This window comes from Heterocephalus glaber, unplaced genomic scaffold (genome assembly GCF_053883595.1).
Source record: "Heterocephalus glaber isolate CG9 unplaced genomic scaffold, H.glaber_assembly_v1.0 deba00001457, whole genome shotgun sequence".
Lineage (NCBI taxonomy): Eukaryota > Metazoa > Chordata > Mammalia > Rodentia > Bathyergidae > Heterocephalus > Heterocephalus glaber.
This window is the reverse complement of record NW_028258305.1, coordinates 41,061,656-41,078,816: the sequence shown is the minus strand read 5'-3', so window position 1 is coordinate 41,078,816 and position 17,161 is coordinate 41,061,656. Positions and strand designations below refer to the sequence as shown.

Genomic DNA, 17,161 nt, shown 5'->3' with positions numbered 1-17,161 from the left:
AGGTCCCTGTCATGCTGGGGCTGACCTCCCTCCCTCACCCGCCACAAAAGTTCCTTCCTTCCCTCTGCTGCTTCCCCCTCCTGCTTCTTAGTAATGCCCCCTTAGTAAGGGAGACACTGGCCACTGGGAATGGGACACTGGCCTTCGTGCTAGACACTGGGTTCTTTCTCCCCTGAGAGGCCTCAGGTTAATGCTTCTTAAACTGTCCCATGCAGTGAGCGGCCTGACTGGTCTTGCTTAAATGCAGATTTTTGAATCCCTCAGATCTGGGGCCAAGCCTGAGATTCTGCATTTCTAACAAACCCCAAGAGATGCTCATGCTGTAGATCTGTGGCTCATATTTTTTTAAGGTTTTGTAAAACATATTTTATTAATTCATTGTCAGTAGTAACAAATATTCCAGAAATATAAAGAGACATGTAATGGCATCCTACATTTCAAGTTTCTGAATATAATAAATGTATCATATCATGAAGCAAGGCAGTCAGAATCCCCTGCTGTCTAGAGAAAGCCAGTCCCCTCCCCTCTAAACAGCATGTGTCAATGATCTCAGGGTGGCTTCAAGCAGGAGAGTGGGCCTGGGGGCGAGCCTCCACATTACAGGTGGAGCTAGCCAGACTCTCCCCTCCTCTACCCTGGTCTGATGCACATATTTTCTGGTGTTTTTTTATAAAAAATAGAAACAAAATAAAAACAACACCTCCCCCACCCTTTTTTTCTGGTATTGGGGATCGAACTCAGGACCTTGCATTTTTAAGGCTCCCATTTTATTTTTTTTAAGTAAGTAAGGGACAGCAGTTAAGTGGCCAAGTGAAGACCATGAGTTTCTCAGTGCCCTTGACAGGGCCCACAGTTTGAATGGCAAGGATCTAAAAAGCTTCTGGGAGTAGCCATGAGGTGTGGACGGTGGTTTTAAGGAAAAGAAAGCTTTGCGCTGCCAGGAATCCGGTGGAGGAATGTCAGCGCTCCGAGGAAAAGCTGGTCCTGCCCGTCAGGACAGCTGTGGAGCCAGGGTGGGGGATGCAATGGATCAGGGAAGGGAAGTGGAGCAGTGTGCAGAAAGGGGGAGGGACGGGGAGGGGCTTTCCCTGTGTGAACAAGAGTCCACCGGACCCCGGCTGTCCTCCTTCTCCCCGACACACCGTCTGCCAGGGAAGCTCCTTACAGGTAGCAGAGGTTAAACACCAAGTGCAGAGCGGGCCCCTCCTTTGTGGCTTCCGCCTGTCAGTCCATCCAGGCTGCTGGAACAAATGACTATAGACAGAGATTAAACAACACACATTTATACCTCGCAGTTCTGGAGGCTGGGAAGTCCGAGGCAAGGCGCCCGAGGATTAGGGTCTGTTGAGGGCCCACTTCCGGGTTTTCAGTTGGCCATCTCCCTCTGTGCCCTCACATGGCAGAGAGACAGGAGTCCTCTTGTCTCCTCTATTTGGAGGGCACTAGGTCCATTCTTGCAGACCCCGCCTTCATGACCTACTCACTTCCCAAAGGGCCTCCTCCTACCGCATCACACTGGGCAATAAGGCTGAACACAGGAATTTGGGAACACAGACATGCGATCTACAGCACTGACCTAAGTAGTGAAGACCACATGGCTCCGCTCCTCATTAGAAGAGGCTCTAGATCATGTCAAGAAGGAGCCCTGATTCCTATGGGCAGGGTCCAGACAGGAAAGGCCTCTGGGGGGCCCGGGCCCATGGTCCCATGACTGAGACACTCAGCCTGTCGAACGCTAATGTGGAGGACAGGTGGCAGGCAGCACAAGGCCTCTGCTCTTCGGAGCCCATCGGGCCATCTGTGTTTGCAGACCTAAAGAGGAACATCAACAACCTCTGAGCAGTCAGGAGAGGAGCCTGTGTCCTGGGAGGGACATGGCAAGGTGTGGACCCCATGAGTCCAGCTTCAGTGATCTGCTGGACCACTTCGGAGTACAGAGCTAATCATGTTCTGAGTGTGTCGTGGGCTTGAAGCAACATTGGCACATAAAGTTGAAGCTGGCCAAAGATAGAGTATGCTGCCAGAAGAGGGGATGAGCTCCCTAACACAGGAAGCATACAAGCAGACCCTGGATAAACATGTGGCAGAGATCTCCTGTATAAATTAGGCTTCAACCAGAGAAGTGGAACCAGTGAATATAAACATAGATGCGCTGCACAGAATTGTGTTATAGAACGATAGGGCAGACTAGCAAATTCTGACAGGCCAGGTGGTCAAGAAAAGCAGGATGGATCTCTCCCTAGTTGTACAAATGCTGCTAGCCACAGGTAGGATTTCTTCTTCAGCTGGTCCCAGTCTTTTGGGTTAGTAAATTCTGCCTATGCAGATTAACTGGGATAATCTATCGGCATGATCCTAGATCATAACCTGAAGCCAACCTGTGCTTCCCTTACTGTAAGACAACTGATTATGGACTTTAATCACATCTGAAGTTGGGTGTGCTGGTGCATGCCTGTAATCCCAGCACTCTGGGAGGCTGAGGCAGGAGGATCACAAGTTTGAGTCCCACCTGGGTAATTTATGGAGACCCTGTCGCAAAATAAAAAATAAAGGCTCAAGATGTAACAAAGTGTAAAAACCCTGGGTTCAATACATCTACAAAATGTTTTCATAGCAATCCCTAGATTTTCATTGAATAACTGGGGGCTTTAGCCAGACCACATTACGCATCAAAAAGATCATCCTTCTGCACATAAATGGGACTGAGGGTGTGATAACTAGGTCTTAAATTTCTTTTTGACCTTAAGGTACTCTGGTTTCTTGATCTTCAGGGAGCAGCGTGGAGAGTTAGAGGGCCCAGAGTGGAGCTGAGGGATGTCCCACAGGTTCCCAGGCCCTCTGGCTCACCTGTAGAGAACTGGCTTTCACCTTCATTTCTATTTCTAGTCAGCTTACCAAAAATCCATGAGCTCTCCCGAGACCCCCTGAGTGCCAGAAACTGCACTAGGCACCAAGAGAGAAGGGATACCAAAAACCTAGATTCTTCCCCAAGGAGCCTTGAGTCTAGTGGAATCAGGAAAAGATGGTATCTGTGCTAAATCCGAGTGGGCCAAGGAGGGCCTTCTGGGAGAGGGGTGCTTTGGGGGAGGCTTGAGTAGTGAGTGAGGACTTCAGTGGGTGAAGATCGGCCATGTGACCTGCTGGGGGAGGGAACCCCACTAGTCAGGCTGAGGGGCATGAGTGGGCCTTGCAGGGGCCTGGGCTCTGGTGGTGACTTGAGCTGACCAGCACTGGAGGTAGGAAATGACAGACCCAACCTGTGCTCTCCTGCCTGGATCCTGACCAGTGGGTGTCCCATGGCCTGGCAGAACCAGCGGTGATGGTGATCCTGAGTCCTACTTCCCTCTTCACCTGGTCACCCAGCCGCCCTCACCCAGCCCCTAGGGGGTGCTTGCACTGCCTCTCCCTTTGCTGGGTCATGATGTGTGACCCAGCTCTACATGGACGCTTTCTACAGGGACCCACTCCCAGAGTCCCATCCCCTACCACATGCCCTCCGCAGGCCACATGTCTGGACCTCGAGCAGCCCCTGCTTGGTTTCTGCCCCGGGCTCCAATGCTTGGCATGGACTCAGTGTCCACTTTCAGGAAAATGTGAGGCCTCTCTGACCATGGCTCTAATTCAGAAATGACCATCTCAGACACATCTGGAGAGTCACATTCTAGCCACAGGTCACAGGACTGTAGAGGGGCCTTTCTTCCAAGGTCCAAAATGTCAGGCCCCCCGGGGAGCCCAGAGAGAGTGACGCCAGGCCCCAGCAAGGGCAGCCTCTCCTCTAAGACAGGGCCCAGTCCTCCTGCCCCTGCACAAGGGCTCCCCTGGGACCTACAGCCGGCAAGGAACAGACAGTTCCAGGCAGGCGCCAGCCTCTGATCCATGCAGCACATGGCTCTGCCCTGGGCTGTGCCTTACACATCTCAGACCTGACGTGAAGCAGCTGCTGCTCACAGGGCCGCTTCAGTTTCCACGGTCACCATCCAAGGTCGCCACCCATCCAGAATCTCTCTGGGCTGAGCTGTTATATGTAGCATGTCATTCAATCCTCACAGCCACCCCAGGAGCAAGGCTGCTATCGTGCGTGCCCACTTTACAGACCAGGATCCTGAGGTACTGGGGTCAGGGAATGCACCCGAAGTCCCCACTGCTGGCAAGTGGCCAAACAGGCCTGTGTTCTGCATGCACAGCACTTGGACGTACAATATCTTGGCCTCATGTTGACCCCAAGGTGTGAGCACCACTATTGCTACTTTCCCAGTAAAAATAAACGAGCCTTAAAGTCACTTCCTGTGATCCAGAATGAGAGCCAGAGTCAAATCCAGAGCCAACCCAGAACTTCCAGCCTTAAAACTGAGTCCTCTCCCTTGGAACACAAGTGCCTTGCTCCTGGATGGTGGCTAATGGGGGTCCAGGCCCACAGTGGGAATGCAGGGAGACTGCAGAAGTGCACCCCAGCAAACGAAGTACAATAATGACAGCAGTGGGAGTGCTGAGCTGTTGCCTGTCTTGGACACGCATTTGCCTTACAATCCCCCAAACGGAGTGGGAATCTAAGTGGCAGTTAGTTCTTAAGAGGGGCCACTGAGTGAGAAGGGGGCGTTGTTGGGGAGATCTGAGCAACTCGCCTGTTCTCCAGTGTGTGGAGGGGATGTGGTAATGCAGGGTGGGAAGGTTTCCCTGCAGCAGCCATGATGGGTGTCCAGACACTGTCCCCAGGAGTGATTCACTAGGGTCTGGGTAAACTAAGAGTTCAAGTTTTAAGACTCCCCAGGTGACAGGAAACTGCAGCAGTGGCAGCATGGGGGGAAGAGAGCTTGCTAGGACCGATCTTCTGTCCTTGGGAGGCTGGGCCACCTGCCAGGGCAGGCCTTTGCTTTCTGTGTTTCCTTGGCATCTTAGAAACATTCAGAGGATAGCTGAAGAAGACTCTGCACTAACACAAAGCCAGAACTCCTCGGTGAGCCAGGTGGCAAAGTCATGGGGAGTTAGCAGGCAGCCCCAGGAGAAGGTCATGTTCGCTCTCCCGCCAGAGGAGAAGGGAACTGAGAGGGTCTTACACGGGTCCTGGGGGCAGGCCGTGTCTCCTCCTTCATAGCTGTAGCTTGCACCTGATCTCAACTCCAGGGAAGGAGGTCAGCCCGAGGGAGGTCCCCTTGCATGGAACAAAACGGGGGATTCCTTCTCTTGGACATCATGCCCAGCTCACTGCCCTGAGTCCTGAGCACTCCTCTGCATGCTGTCCCCTGCATGGCCCCACAGGGTTAGCCAGGGGACTCCCAGAGGCAGGCTATGTGTCCTTTCCATGAGCCGTGACAGAGGACTTACTTAGTTCGGGGCAGCCAAACTGAGGAAAGTGGAGATCTGCCCGCTCCACTCTGCCTCCTCTCCCACCTGGCTGTGAGACCTGGACCGAGTTACACCCCACGCTAGCCTGGCCTGTGAAGGTCGGACTGGCTGTGCCCACACCCTCTTAGCCTGGCCTCCCCTCCCAGCACCTCCGAGAAGAATTCAGTCCTGGATCACTCTCTTGTCCCCACTTCAGCCCATGCTGTCCGGGCCCTGGAGGGACTTCCTCTGTGGCTAACTCTTTCCAGGACCTCCAAGTCAACCTGTCTGGAAAGACAGCGTGTCTGAGTGTGGCCAAGGTCCCACTTATCAGCAGAGTGAGGCCAGCACCCCAGCCCCTGCCTGGGGCGGCTGGAATGCAGGAGTCTCCCTCTGGAAAGGCAGCTCCCACAGCTGTCCTCGTGCCAGAGTGCAGAGGGAGTGCTAGGGCCCCGCTGGTATCTTCTGATGGGGTGGCCAGGAGCAAGGATGCAGACAGCCCCTCCTAGGACCAAGGATGGACCCCACCCAGGACATGCACTGGTAGCCGGCATCCCCGTCCAGGCCAGGTCCTGGCTCCAAGGTTCTGGGGTCCTGGGACCTGACAGCTTGCTCATGGACCAGTCTCCAACATCCGCCCAGACCCGTTACCTGCTGGATCCCAGGGCCCCGGGTCAGCCGGGTGGGTCCTCCCAGTGGATTGCTATCTTGGAAGGCTTATGGGACATTGGTGATGATGCGCAGTACCTACTCAAGCAAGTCTCTCAGCCTTAGTCTAGGATGGGGTGTACTTGGGGGGCTGATGCTGGTCACTCCTGCAGAGTAAAGGCTTAGGTGGGCAGTGGATGGCATCACAGCATTCCCTGGGTCGTCCAGATTCCTTGAGAACTTCGGGTGCCAGCAGTTCTCTCTTCCAGATGAGGAGATGAGACCTTGGTCAGGGGACAGGGGAGAGGGGGAGTGGCTATCCCAGCCACTCAGCAGTTCTGACAAAGTTGAGCCCCCTGACTCTCCCCACCCCTCAGCCATTCCCCGCTCACCCTGTTGCTCCCAGCCTCTGTGTTCTAGGCCCCAGGGACTCAGGGAGCCCCTGTCGTCCAGGTATCTCCACTTCAGGAGAGGCAGAGTCCAGAAACTGAAGCATGTCATAACAGACAAGCACAGCCTCAGTGCTAAGAAGCTCCAGGAGACAGGTGAGCCAGGGGATGTGGTAGACAGGGATGGAGAAGACAGAGGGGAAGCTACGATCATCACAGGGACCTGGGAAAGCTGCTTCCCCAGAGAGGCTGCCTAGGGCAGAGATGGGAAGAGCCTTCCAGGCAGGGGAACAGCAAATGCTGAGGTGCCAGGGACACCCCAGTGGGAGCATTTGAGGAGCAGAAGCAGAACCAGCAGTGCGGCTGCAGCATGCCACAAACAGAGAGGAAGTGGGGACGTGGAAGGGCCGATCCTTAGGGCCATGGAGGAGCAAGAGTTTGGATTTCATTCCAAGCATAGGAGAAGTCACTTGCCTTAGTCTGCCAAGGCTGCTGTGACAAAACACCATAGACCGGATACTCGTAACAGAAACTAACTTCCCAGTTCTGGTGTCTGCAAAGTCAAATCAAGGTGTGGACAGGTTCTGGGGTCTGGTGAGGGCCCACTTCCTGGTTCATGCTTTCTAGCTGTGGCCTCCCGTGGCAAAAGGGCCAAGCAGCCCCTGGAGCCTCTTTAATAAGGGCAGTGCACACTCGCACCGGAGAACCACGATGGCTTAGACCAGGGGATGCCTGGGGAAGTAGACAGTGTAGGCAGACTGAGGCCCTTCTAGGAGCAGAGTGACAGGACTTCTTGATGGGCAAGATGTGTGTGTTGGGAGAGGCTGTGGGAGTCCATGGAAGACAATAATCAAAGACGGTCCTAAGTCTTTGGCCTGAGCCTCTGGCAGGAGGATGAGCATTTACCAGATGGAAGATGAAATGTGGAGAATAACGGGTTTGGTAAAGAGGTTCAGGACTTCTGTTTCAGATGTCTGTTTTAATTTTGAGGCTCTCAGGACAAACCCATGAAGGCAGTTAGACAAGTCTGCGGCTCAAGGGAGAAGTCCAAGCTGAGATAAAAACCTGAGGGTTGGAAAAAATAATGAAAGTCATACGCTAGCTCAGATTGCCTAGGGAGAGGTGAGAGCTGTCCAGAAGGTCAGAGCACCCAGCCCTCCCGCCAACAGCGAGAGGTCTGGCAAGAAAGGAGGCAGGAAGGCTCCTGGGGACAGTGGTGTCCCTCCTGGAGGCCAGGAGGACTATTCCAAGAGAGGACGCAGTCAGCCATGCCAGCCGCACTGGGAGGTCGAGTCAGAGGAACAGCCAGTGGATAGGGCAACGTGGTGGTCGTCAGAGACTCTGGCCATGAGAACAGTGTCACCTTCAACAGCTCAGCGCAGGCGCAGGTGAAGGGGACGTTTGCACTGGCTCTTCTGTACTTGTGGAGCCTGCAACAGAGGGGCCAGATTTCAGGAGTGGCGGGCAGAGAACCAACAGTTTCTCAGCTGCGCCAGTTTGCAGGCCCTTTCGCTAATGCTTCAGAACCTCCTCCCGGAGCACCCAGGAGTAGTTCTCATTAGATCCATTATGCAAATGAAGCCCAGGGCTCAGCCAGGTTACCGCTCAAGGCTCCCAGCCAGGAGCTCAGCTCAGGGGCCTCTGACTGGAAGCCCCATGCTTCCTACAGTAGCTCCACCCAGCAACCCTGAGTCCCGCACTGCTCCCACCACCATCTCCCCAGCACCCTTGTCCTTTGATCACTCCTGTCAGCTCCCAGCCAGCCCTGGCCCCTGCCTCCCTCCTCTGGGGAAGCTGTTTTTTCTCTTTGATCCCTACAGGCTGTCCTCAACTGGGTTCCAAGTCCTTCCCTCCCTGCCCTGCAGATGTTCCCGCCCCCTCTGCCACAGGTGTGGGGCTGGCTAAAAAAGCTTCCAAGAGCCCAAGGGGCACTGGGCCTGTCGGACAGGAGTGTGGTCCTGCCTCCCTAACTGCTCCCTGGGAGAGAGCCAGGCTGGGCTTTAGTGCAGCCCAGCCCAGCTCTGAGCAGTCAGAGATGTCTCTGGAGGTGCCAGGAGTGGGCAGACAGAAGGACCAAGCAGTCTAACCCAGATGGCTTAAGAGGGGCCACAAAGTCCTTCCTGAGAGAACAGTATAAAGGAGATATGGCAGTCGGGAGAACTAAACAGGAGTTGTAATTGGTAAAGCCAGCCACCTGCCTGCCACAACCATACCAGAGAGAGAGAGAGAGAGAGAGAGAGAGAGAGAGAGGGAACTCCAGACCCCAAAGTCCTCTTTGGAGCCAGTGGAGAGTCACACACAAAGCCCAGAGACAATGTGGGGTCAAGAGAGAATTCCGTCAGGTCAGGATTTCGGGAACCTGAGCTCTGCAGGCCTGGCCTTGGCCTGCCTGGCCTGGGCACATCCTCCCCTCCCTGCCTCCCATCCTGATCTCTACGATGAAGGTTGTCACCCAGATGCCTAGGGATGCTTCCAGCTCTGAGCACTGGGGTTCTGAGGCCCTGTCTGGCCCCAGCTCCTCTGGCAGGGCCTGGTACCTGGCTCTCAGCTGGAAGAGAAGAACAGAGTGGACGCAACACCCAGGCACCACGGAGGCCCAGCCTCAACCCCCGCAGCCCTGACAGGGGGCTGCAGTAGTAATTAGCTCCTCACACATCCCCGGGGTTATTTTTAAGGCTCGTTTCTCCCTGGTTTATTTTTAAAGTAACAGTGGCACGTGGCTGGCCGGCTGCCCTTCCCAGGTGCCGGTGCCAATTTGGGCCAGGAATGGAGGAGGGCAACATGGGCCTCTCTGCACTAGGGTCCCCCATGAAGGGCCAGAGATAACCAGCCCCTCACCACATGGCTCCAGGAAGGTTCCTGCTACATCGGAACCTGGGATCCAGCCTCCGGCAGCAGGTGGCCAGCAGAGAGAACCCTGAAGTTCCCTCGGCAGGCATTGCATGACCTTGGCCAAGCCTTCCCAGTTCAGAGCTCAGCCTCCTCACTGTTGGCGGGATGCATGGTAGTGACACTTGCCTCACTCGCTGTCAAAACACTCAGAAGTGAGCCACAAATGCAAATGGTACGCAAGCACAGAGAATATCGTAATTCCCACACACGCTCCCTCTGGACCCCTCGAAGGCCTGTCTTTCTCCCCGGCGGAGTGATGCCCAGTCTGGGAGACTGAGTCTGCTCCCATTCTTCGCTCACTCACCTGCCCAGACGCCTGCTTTCACACTTTCCCACCAGCTGAGTCCACAAAGAGTCAGAGACAGCAAGAGGAGAGCCCCGCTTGGCCTCGTAGTGGCTGTGTGACCTTGAGCAAGTAACTGACCTCTCTGTAGCTCCGTTCCTACATCTTTAAATGGGATAATAATAGTTCCTACTGAATAGGGTGGCTTGAGGATTAAGGGAGGTACATATATCAGCTCACTCGGAGCAGTGCCGGCATGTAGTAAGCACTGTATGAACGTTAGCTAGTTTTGCTTTGAATTGGGGAGGAGGAACGGTGACAGAGGCATTTAATCATCTGAATAAAGTCAAGTGCGGAGAAAGCCAGCTTGCCCTGATTCCACAGTGGGGCTGGGGGAGGGAGGGAGACAGGCAGCACTGTAAGCAGCAGCTGGAGAGAGCTGGGTCCTGGGGAGGCTGCCCAGCCTGGAGTTCTTGGCACCATAAAAAGCAAGCTGAGGACACAGTGCATAAACAGGCAGCCTCTGTAGGCCTTGGGGCTGAGAAGTCAACCTCTTAGGAGACCCTGGCCGGGCCCATCTTGGGTCCAACTCTGGGCTGTGGATGCAGTGAGGATGCAGTCAGGAAGGCCAGTGGTGTAGCAGAGGTCACTGGGAAGGCTGGGCAGGCAGAGGTCAGAAAATAGCAGGCCTGGCTGTGTCAGGCTGGGGACGGCCCTCTGCCTCCCAGTCTGTGCAGAGGGCAGTGTCCCCGAGGACAGGCCAAGAAAGAATGGCCGCAGCCTAGGTCACTTCATTTTACACAAGGAGCATTTCCACCAGCATGGGGTTGAGTGAGCGTGTTTCCATGGAGAGCAGTGGAGTCACAACCTCCGACAAGAGTTTGTGTCCCCATCTAGAGGAGGAGGGGTTCAGGGTCGCAGGGGCCCAGTCCCTCGGAGCCTGGAATAGGAATAGCAGAGGCCCGGAGACCAGGGGTGCCGGGGCTCTCTCCTGTATGGCGCTGTGCACTCCCTGCTCTCCTGGGTCTGTCCACCCTGCAGCCCAGCTGGTTCCTGCACTCTGCCCTGGACAGCAGACAGAGTTGTGCCAAGAGATCACGGGGGGTAGGAGGGAGAAGGCAGGGCACTGGAGAAAGAGAGAGAGAGAGAGAGAGAGAGAGTGTGTGTGTGTGTGTGTGTGTGTGTGTGTGTGTTTGCACCTATGAGTGCTGGGAGTGAGGGACCCACATGTGCAGGTTGGCTCAGGGGAGAAGGTCCCGGCAGCTGCCTCCAGCCTGAAGTCCCCACTGCCTGGAGTCCCTCTCCTCCTGGGCACAATGCCAACCTTCACCATCTGAGCTCCTGAGCCCTGGTGGGGGGTGCTGAGCCTAAGAAAACCCTCCCTTCACATCTCCTGGCATCTGCTCCCCAACTCCCTGCCAGCCCAGAGCCATCTGGGCCACTAGCCATGACCAGGAAGGAGAGTAGAGCAGGTGATGGACACAAAACAACAGTGTCCAAAGGCCTCCCCACTACACCCGAGCCACCTATTGAGACCGGCTCCATGCAGCTCTGTGTTTCTGCTGTGGGCACTGTGCAAGGGGGCCAGCAGGAGATAGAACCACTTGCGTGTGAAACCCAGTGCTTGGCATGAGTGGCCAGGACAGAATGTGCCTTTCTCTCAGGGCGAGGACAGGGAAAGGTGTGGGAGAGGAGGCATCCCTCAGAGAGTGGAGGAGTTGCAGGAGCGACTCCAGGTGACAGAGGTGAGTGGCAGCTCAGAGCTGTGCTGAAAAACTATGTTGATATGTTAATAACAGCTCTGATTTCCTGATGCCCTCCACCTGTAGGCCTCGCACTAGGCACTTTACATATTGTGTTTCTTCTCCTAAGATCACAGGGGCTGCCTAGTAAGAGAAGGGACCGGAGAGGCAGTGTAGTGGGAGGAGCCGCAGGCCTGGAAGCAGAGACCCAGGCCCAGCTCTGGAGCACCCACTGAGGGCGAGATGCCAGTCTCACAGGCTTCACGTCCCCAGCTGTGGAATGGACACCACCTCAGCCCCGTGAGCTGCATGGAGCTACGGTGAGGACACAACAGGAATGCACCTCACCACTGTAGAGTGCTGTGCCCAAGGGGGTCCTCTGAAACCCAGCCAGGGCTCTTCTGCTGCACTGCTCACCATGCAGAGCACCCTGAGGACAGTGCGTGGGGCTGGCCCTCCATCTGGAGCGGCTGGGGCCTAGCCAGGGCGCAGGGCCCCTTTGGGCCAGAGCAAGTAAGGACTTCTGAAAGGAAACAGCACCACTTAGCCAGTATCAAAGGCCAGCAGCCAGAAGCCCAGGCCTGGCCCTCCCGGTCAGTCTCTCCGGCTGCATTGTTCCTGTCCCTGCTTTGCTTGGTCACTCTCTGGCTTCTCTTCCCCTGTAACTCTGATTTGCATGTGGCTCTGGCTCCCTCTGCTCCCAGCTAAGACCCAGCTCTTTGTAGCCCTGCAGCTCAGCCCCCAAGGCCAGTTCCTGGGAGACAGAAGCTGAGTGTCTCAGCCCTGCAAGCAACTTGGGTCCTCTTGGATCTGGTGTCCAACTCTGCTCCAATCCCCTGTGGCCTGGGCCAGGATGACAGGGTATAAAGGAGCTGCCAAGGCTCACTCCTGACTGGGGTTGTTACAGGGAAGACCATTCCACAGCCTTTATGTCCCCCTACATGGCCTCCTGGCCCTGCCCTCCACCCTCCACAGCTTCACCTGTTCTGTCTGGCTCAGGGCCACACTGAAGGCTCCCGGAAGTCTCCAAAGAGACCCTCCGGGGCTGGCCACCCAATCTCTGGGTCCATTGGCGAGCAGAGAGCACATACCAGGCCCAGAAGAAAGAGTCTTTGGCCAGCACAGCAGCCACCATCCTCCAGGTCTGAGGCTCCACTGTATGCAGAGCACCAAGACTGTACGACAAGGTCCTGCCTGAGGGGCGTATGGTGGCCTCAGGACAATGGCCCACTGAACAGGCTGTCCACACTCGATGGCCAGGCAGCTAAGGGACAGGCTTAATGATGACACCTTCACAAGTACTTGGATTTTGAAGGTCAAGAAATGGACATCGAATCCTTTTTTTTTTAGCTGATGACCTTGGGCCAATAGTATTTCACTTCTCTGACCCTTAGTTTCCTTATCAAAATGTAGCTGGACATGCCCACCTGGAGGGTCATAATGAGGAGCAGACCACTGAGGTGGGGGTGTCTGGCTGTGTGAGACCGCTGATGTATTAGCAGGGCAGTAAGAGTAGAGAAGGCATGGGCTGTGACCTGGTATGTGGATGCCTCGCCTTTTCCGTCCCTTCCCCCTTACACTGCATCCTCTACTTTCCACCTGCAGCTGGAGCTCTGCACAGAGTGAGACCAGGAGGTGGGAACCACCCAGGGCACTGTCCGGGACAGCTCCTCGAGGCCTGTCCACAGCCCGGCACCACCCCACACTGGCCTGCTCGCCCCCCATGCTGCACAGACACACTGGACTAAAAGGACTGTTACTCACGGAGCCATCACTGTGCTTAGGGAGGGCTGGCTACGCTGGCCAGCAAGGCAAGAAGGCCAAGTGTGTGGCGGAAATGGATGCTGCACAGGGAGCAGGAGAAGACGGCTTGGGGGCCCAGGGCAGGGGACAGCTTCTTAGGAGAAGGCGCTGGGGGAACGGGAGGAACACACAGCTGCCAGCACCAAGGAACATGGGAGACTTGCAAGGTGTTCAAAAAGGAAAGCAGGAATTTGTAATGATTCTGTAAATCTGAAACTGCTCTAAACAAAGTTTATTTTTTTAAATAGTAAATGACAATACAAAGAACTGGAAAGGAAAGGGAACCAGAGTATGGCTTCAGACATTGACCTTGATCCAACGGTAGTGACACCCAGGGCCAAGTGGCTCTGCGCTCCAGCTAGGTGCTCACACTAACCCTGAGTAAAGCTTCCAGGTGTTTAAGGCCATGCTCCCAGCCACAGGCCAGTGAGACTGCCATGCCTTTTGACCCTGTGGGTCTTGCAGACCCACCTTCATGGGATCTACCTCCCAACCCCACTCCTCCTGCATAGACTCGGTGCATCCTGGGGCAAATCTTCATTCTTGGTCTTCTTCCACCCTGCTGCTGGCTGCTCTCTGTTCCCAAAAGGCAAGACCCACCATTCCATCTCTGCATCCTCTCTCAGCACTTAGCTTGGTGCCTGGCACAAAGTACTGGGTCCTTAAGAAATGTTCACTCAATTAATTAATGAAGACAGCTAAGAGGGAATGAAGCCATGTTTGTCTCACTGATTTTACAGCTGATATCACTGAGCCCAGCCAAGCTGCAGCCTCCCTGGGGCCACTGCTTCCTACTTAGCCTCCCCAAGGCACTCTAGCCCCCCTGCCAGAAGTCCGTATCTTCCTCCAGGGCCAGCCACAGGCTCCCCAGCAGCCTGTGGCAGCCTCCGCCTGCCGCCTCCTGCCATCTGGCTCAGGCTGAAGAGACCCTGTGCCCTCCTGGGCCCCTTTGCTGGAGGAAAGGGCTGCAGGGGAAGGAGGAGGAATCCTAGGGAGGGAGCACCTGCCCGCCCTCCATATGCCAGCATTAGGAGAAACAATTCATGAAGGCCCTGCTCAGATGGACCATGGATCCTAATCCCTGACCCCAGGCCAGAGGCCCAGGAGACCACTGAGATGAGAAACCAAGAGAAGAGAACTTGGCCAAGGAAAGCCTGGCTCTATCGTGGCTGTGTATGGCCTTGTCCCAATTACCCAGGCCTTAACTCAGTCCTGAGATTCAAAAGACTCTGCCTTCCAGAGCACAGCATCTACCCTAGTAGTTTTGGTCATGCTGTCCGAGGTGACAGGCCTGAGTGTGTCTCCCGACTCAGTTCATTCACTGGCTGTGTGGGCTTAAATGAGTTAGGGGAGCTCTCCATACCTCAGTTTCCTTATTTGTAAAGTGGAGATAATTCGTATAAAATTTCTATGAAGAGTGAATAAAATAATATGTGTAAAGTACTTAGTGCAGTGTCTGGCAGACAAATGCTCACCAAATGGGTGCTTTAGTATTATTACTATTGCTATGATGACTTCCACTACCACTGTTACCACTGCTGCGGCATGCTAGGCACTGAGCTACTAAGAAGCCTCAGAGGCCAAAATGAGACCAAACTAAGAAGCAGAAGCAGCCAAAGAAGCAAGAAAGAACTCAGCCCCCAGGAGATGGGCTCCAGGAGAAGAAGGAAGGGACATTGGGTCCCTCGGGGCCCGGAGGCTAGAAGAAGCCAGGGACTACGACTCCCAGAATTCTCTGGCCTGTCTTGGCCCTGGGAGCCCCAGGCATGTTTAGGAAGTTTTCTGGGGCACTGGTATCCAATGGGATCTGGGGCCCTGGCTGTCCCTGTTCCAAACGGGAGAATGTTAGTCCTCAGAGACAGGCTGACTGGGCCGGTCCAAGGGTCCTCACCCTCCCGACCACGTCTGATCAGTCCCCACCAGGGCCAAGATCCTATGTGCATCAGAGGCCCAGGACATTGCTTGGGCACCCAACAACCCAGGGCCCTTGTCTGACCATCCTGTTGGAACTACAGCTCCCTCCGCTGCTGGTGGGGGACCGATCACAGCCCCACAGAAGGGCCAGGGTCCTAGAATGCTGAAGGGCCTCAGGAACATTTCCTCCAGCCTCTTCACATCCCGGAGGAAGCACATGAGGCCCAGAGGGTGAGGGTCTTCTTGCCTATGATCACACAGTGGAATGAGAGCCCAGGTCTTCTGACTTCTACCTCAGTGGGAAGAGTCCCGAATACAGTGGGAAGAGAACTGCTTCTGACTTTCAAGTTTGGTTCTAACATTTATGATCTGAGATGAACATCCCTTTGTCTCTCTGAGCCTCAGTTTCCACATCTGTAGAATGGGATAACAAGAACAACAACACTTCCTCTGAAGGACCACTTTGTAGCTCCAACAGTAGAATGGATGGAAGTTGCTGTGTAAGTGATAAAGCCCTACACAAATGGAATGCAAGGAATTATTGCTCCAGATTCAGAATGTACAGTACAGTAATATTAAGGACTCAAAAACATGCTGCTTGAACGGATGAATCTTTGAAGGATGGTGAAAGGCACTGATTTGTTTAGGTGGACGAAATCAGAGGGAGTGGCTTTTAAGATGGACTTTGACTGAGGAGTCGATGGAAACTTTTAGTCTAATATCCCATTTGTTAGGTGAGAAAATTCAATGCCAGTGGCACCGTAGCAGCCTTGACAAACTAAGGCCCCTGGGCTGAATCTGGCCTACTACCTGTTTTTGTCAGTAGTTTCACTGGAACACAATCCCTCCCGTTCATTTTCATAGTGTCTATCATGGCTTCAGTGGCAGGAGACTATTGCAGGACCTGGGAAGCCTGGAACATTTACCATCCAACCCTTTATTTTAAAAAGTTTGGTAGCTGTGGCGGTGCACGCCTATAATCCCAGCACTGGGGAGGCTGAGGCAGGAGGATGGCTTCAAATTTGGGGCTGGCCTCGGCTGCCTGGTAAGTCCAGGGACAGTATGCACTACAGAGGGAGACCTAGTCTCCAAAAACAAAATAAAAAACTATTTAAATAGCAAACTAATGAACTGAAAGTTTGGGGCTGGGGACGTAGCTCATTTGTAAAGCACTGTTTGTGAGTGCAGGAGACCCTGGGTTCTATCCCAGCCCAGCATAAGAAAAGAAACCAGTTTGCGGACGCCTGTCCTGCAGTAAGGCAACCGCAGCGCTAGGGCAGCGCCAGGCCCCTGGACTTCTGGTTGGGTTCTCTTCAAACCTGTGCTCCCTCACCTTTCCGGGCCCCACCCCACCCTCTACTGCTGACCACAGGGCGGGTTTCAGGTGCCAGGCTCTAGGCCCACACCTGGGCTGACCACCGTGGCCTGGAAGACCCAACAGGCTTCCAACATGGGCCTCTGCTCCCGCTGCATGGGCAAACTGGGGAGAGCCCGGGAGAGTACATGTGAATGACAAAGGCAGCCAAATGCCAGAGTTAGATGCAGCCTTCAAAGAAGTGTTCAGGGAGGACTGGCACCGCCAGCCATCTGCAGGAAGGGCCAAGTCCACTTTAAACTGGGCCACAGAATTCCTTTCTCAGTGCCAGGCTGGCCCTGGCGGATTCATTTAATTAAAACCCCACCACATCCAATCTTCTGGAAATTCTGAGCTCACAGATCCCCTGTCCGGGGAGCCACGTGACACAGACAGGCCCCAGGCCGAGCCCAAGGCACCTGGTGCGGTGGACAGAACCCAGCTGTGCCAGGTCGGTGCCCTTTCCTGGACTCCTGGCCGCCCGCCCTGGGCCTCACACTCCATCCTGCCTCGGGCTCGTCTTGGACGTCCCACCCCTCACTCATTCCTTCAGCAGAGATGTATTCTGCATCTGTGCCAAGCTTCCTTCTAGGTAGGGGGGCACAGTCATGCACAAAAAAGACAAAATCCCTGTCATCTAGGGGCTCACAGATCCACCAACCAACGCACTCCACCTCCCTCTCTTCTCTTCTTTTCCCCTCTCCTTCCTCTCCTGGATCCCACTTCCTTCCCTTCTCCTCTCTCTCGCCTCTGAACCCTTGAATTATCCCCTTCCCTCTAGCTCTGGCACGCGTCTGTGACAAGTGAACTATGC

The 17,161-nt window shown here is 54.8% G+C and overlaps 1 protein-coding gene and 1 long non-coding RNA gene across 7 annotated transcripts in view; one reads left to right on the top strand and one right to left on the bottom strand.

The window, feature by feature from the left end:
* The window catches only part of Kcnk3 (potassium two pore domain channel subfamily K member 3), a 37,569-nt gene that overhangs the window by 6,471 nt on the left and 13,937 nt on the right, over positions 1 to 17,161 (top strand). The gene's annotated exons all lie outside the window — the stretch shown is intronic.
* The window catches only part of LOC106008909 (uncharacterized), a 58,540-nt gene continuing 41,653 nt past the window's right edge, over positions 275 to 17,161 (bottom strand). For both annotated transcript variants that reach the window (XR_015453226.1, XR_015453225.1), the window contains one exon: positions 275 to 7,789. This is a non-coding gene — a long non-coding RNA (uncharacterized LOC106008909). The remainder of the gene's footprint in view (positions 7,790 to 17,161) is intronic.